This window comes from Sarcophilus harrisii, chromosome 3 (assembly GCF_902635505.1).
Source record: "Sarcophilus harrisii chromosome 3, mSarHar1.11, whole genome shotgun sequence".
Classification (NCBI taxonomy): domain Eukaryota; kingdom Metazoa; phylum Chordata; class Mammalia; order Dasyuromorphia; family Dasyuridae; genus Sarcophilus; species Sarcophilus harrisii.
Window position 1 is genome coordinate 488059628 of NC_045428.1, and position 4369 is coordinate 488063996.

The window sequence follows — 4369 nt, forward strand, 5'->3', positions numbered from 1 at the left end:
TTCAGAGAGGGCATTTACTCAAAAGGCATAGCAAAAAACAGAAGTAATAATAAAGCATTTTTTCTAATATGAGATACATACACCCCCACAAATACACCCAAAATCCAGGAAGATGGTGGAGCAGACATGAACTTACTTAAAATTCAGTGGTGGTGGAGGAAAAGTATACAAGTACACACATGTACATACAAGTACACACAAGTGTCACACATGACAAGGGCAATTCACTATTCCTCACTATCTTTTCTTTAGAGGGACATCACAAAGTTAACTTATAGGCCTGTTCTTCAATGGGGTTTTTTCCTACTGGGTGGGAAGCATTACTTCAGAGGGAAGAGTATCATGATCCTTTCAACTGGAATGCTTTAATGGTATTTTTTTCCCCCTATTTACATGTCAAGAAAATTTTTAGCATTCCAGATTTTTGAATCCCAAAATTTTCTTCCACCCTCCTTCTCTCTTCTAAAGATGGTAGACAATTTATTATCTATACATGTGCTATCATATAAAACCTATTTCCATATTGGTCAGAGTTGGGGTAGAAGAAACAGATCAAAAGGAAAAAAGATGAGAACGAATGAAGTCAATGGGAAAAAAAATGCTTTAATCTGCATTCAGAGTCCATCAGTTCTTTATCTGGATATGTACAGTATTTTCCTTAATGAGTCCTTTGTACTTGGATCATCGTGCTGCTGAGAAGAGCTGAAACATTCACAGGTTGATCATTATACAATGTTGCTGATACCGTGTATGTTTTCCTGGTTTTGCTCATTTTACTTTGCATCAGTTTGCACAAGTCTTTCCAGATGTTTCTGAAATCTGCCTGTTCATTTCTTATTGCCTAATAGCATTCTATTACATTCATATACCATAGCTTGTTCAGCTATTATTCAATTCAATATAATTCAATTCAATTATTCAGTTGAAGGGGATCCCTTCAACTTCCAATGTTTTGTTACCACAAAGGTGGCTTTTAATATTTTGGTACATGTAGGTCCTTTTCCCTTTCTTATGATGTCTTTGGAATACAGACCTAGTAGTGGTATTGCCTGGCCAAAGAATATGTCATTTTATTGCTCTTTAGGCATAGTTCCAAGTTACTCTCCAGAATGGTTGGAGCAGTTCACAACTTCATCAGCAATGCATTAATGTCCAGTTTTCCTACATCCTCTACAACATTGATCACTTTACTTTGTCCTAGTAGCCAATCTAATGTGTGAAGTGGCATCTGAGTTGTTTGTTTTAATTTGCATTTCTCTAATCAAAAGTGATTTAGTGCACTTCTTTATATGCCTATACACAGCTTTGACTTCATCTGAAAACTGCATGTTTATATCCTTTGATCATTATTTGAGGAATGACTTGTATTCCTATAAATTTACTCTGTTCTCTACATATTTGAGAAATGAGTTCTTTACCAGAGATACTTATTATAAAGATTTCCCAGAATTCTGCTTTTATCTCACTTGGTCATAAATTATTTCCCTCTGCATAGATCTAACAGGTAGTCTATTCCTTGTTCTAATTTGATGGTGTCACTGTTTATGTCTAAATTATGTACCTATTTTTATCTTATGGTATGAGATGCTGGTGATGAGCCTTTTTTCTAATGGCCAACTCTGTAATTCTCTAAGTTGAAGAACTTGAATTGTTTAAAGGTTATAGGAAAACTCCTTCACACCTTTTTTCTTTTTTTTTTTTTTTTGGTAGATGAAGAAAATGGAGAAGTTAACTGACTTGCTTCTTTTCATTCAGCTATTTGCCAAACTGAATGTTACTATATAATCCACAGCTATATAATTAAATAATATCTATAACTCTGGGGTATACAAGTATTAAAGTCTATCTTGATTGCCTCTCCATAACGATAATAATCTATGTTTTTCTAAAGTACAGCTCACCTGCCAGTGTTCAGGCTAACAAAACATCATTTACAGGATTGGTTTTATTCAACCAGACTTTGATTTACTAGAATTGCTGGGCAGGGAAGTCCTTTATCTTCTCAAACATTCCTCAGTGTGGCCTAATTCCTCACATCAAGTGCTAGCTTTTTTTTCACTTTTGGGGAACTCTTTTCTCTGTTCCCTGGATTACATTTCCTTATCTGTACTTAAAAAGAGTATCTCTGCTTCCTCTGCTGGGCCTCAAACTGACTCCACTTTCTGGGTGGGGTGCCTTTTTCAGGAAGAGTAAATCCATGGCTAGAGTAATCTTTGGGTCAAAAAGCCAATTTTAGGGAATTCTCTTTCTACTGGTACATATTACTCAATGCTCTGCTCATGGAGGAGGCAGGTTGAGTTGAAGAGAGCTGGAAAAAAAGATACATTCAGATTCTTCTCCCTTCCAGCTTTAAGAGAAAAGATACTACAATTCCAATCTTTTATCACTAGCGTAGAGAAGGAGGGGGAAGGGGAAAAACACTTCTTTCTAATCCTATGAGGCTTCTCACAAACTGCTGCTCCACAGACTTGATTACCTCTCACTCTGTAACTGCTAGGTGGCTTATATACAGGCCCAAAAGGCATGACTAATTCAATCTGTAATGCTTTTGTTGATTAAGAAAGACTTACACGAACTGATGCTGAGTGAAATGAGCAGGACCAGGAGATCATTATATACTTCAACAACAATACTATATGATGACCAGTTCTGATGGATCAGGCCCTCCTCAGCACCGAGATCAACCAAATCATTTCTAATGGAGCAGTAATGAACTGAACCAGCTACGCCCAGAGAAAGAACTCTGGGAGATGACTAAAAACCATTACATTGAATTCCCAATCCCTATAGTTATGCACACCTGCATTTTTGATTTCCTTCACAAGCTAATTGTACAATATTTCAGAGTCTGATTCTTTTTGTACAGCAAAATAACGTTTTGGTCATGTATACTTATTGTGTATCTAATTTATATTTTAATATATTTAACATCTACTGTTCATCCTGCCATCTAGGGGAGGGGGTGGGGGGGGCAAAAGGTGAAAAATTGGAACAAGAGGTTTGGCAATTGTTAATGCTGTAAAGTTACCCATGCATATAACCTGTAAATAAAAGGCTATTAAATTAAAAAGAAAAAGTTTTAATTGCATTTAAGTGGTAGGAAAACTTTTAATACTCCTTTATATCTGTAAAAGGATCATCACTATTGTTCCTTCAGGCTCCATATCCTATGACTCTCCTATGATAATTAGCAAGTCAAACCTAGCATGACACAGAATGGAAGCAATTATTCGGTGGTAGAAATCCTTTGGGTTACATAATAGTAACCTTAGGCAGGCAGGTGGAGTTACTGGTCTAAAGTAAGCGCTGACTATGCGTTGCGTAATTTTAGCAAGAGAATCCACATTCTCTCCCCACTGGCCCCAGGTCTCAGGCCAGGAACCTTGAAACTTTAATATTTGATAAGAGGCAGTTTGCCATTGTGGAAGATCACTGCCTTTTGACTTGAGTTCCGGATTTTACTATTCCACCAATAATTTTGGTGAAAAGTGCTTTTCTATCTCTGGCTCTGGGTCTGGTGAGTTACGCTAAGTTTACATGCCCAGGTGTAGTATAAACCCAAGTATGTTTAGTCCAGTCGGACTCCAGGGCCTTGTTTGGGATTTTTTTAGCGAGTACACTTCAGTGATTTGTAATTTCCTTTGAGTGGTTTGTGATCACTTTCGGAGAAAGCGATGCAAGCAGCGTGAAGCGACTTGCCCAGGATCCCACAGGTCTGGGATCTGAGACTGCGTCTGAAGTTAAGACTCTTCTTGAGCTGTCGGCGTGTAAGGCGCGGAATTAAATTCCCGGTTCTGCTCGCCACTCCCCGTGTAGCTCGGATAACCACATGCTCTGAGCCTCGGTTTTTGCATCGGTAAAACCCACAGGGCAATTTTAAGATTTCGTTCATTTCTAAATGTAAACCCTAAGTAAGGGTCAAGCGGGGCGCTCTGAAACTTTGCTAGGGATGCCCAGCACCACCCGCCCGCTCAGGGATTCCGTCCCGCAGGCTCCGCCGCAGAAAGGTGACCACGCGAATGCACTTCAGAGCCAGAATGTTTCCCCAGGGCGCCTGCGTAGGGGGAGTGGGCGAGAGTAAGCCAAGGGGCACCGGCCCCTTCCCCCTTCCTTCCCGGGTTCCGCTTCCCCCGCTCCTTCCGCTCCCCTTCCCCCTCCCCAATCCTTCCCCTCTCCCTCTTTTCTCCTCCCTCTCTCCTCTTTCCCGTCCCAGCTCCGGGGCCTCTTCATTGCTCGCTTCTTCCTCACGCGCCCCGCGCCCCGCCCCGCGCCCCGCCCCGCACTCGCCCTCTCTCCAACCCGAGCGAGAGGAACTGGGCGGGGCGAGTTGGAAGGGAATCCCGGCTGGGGCGGGACTTCCTCGCTCTTT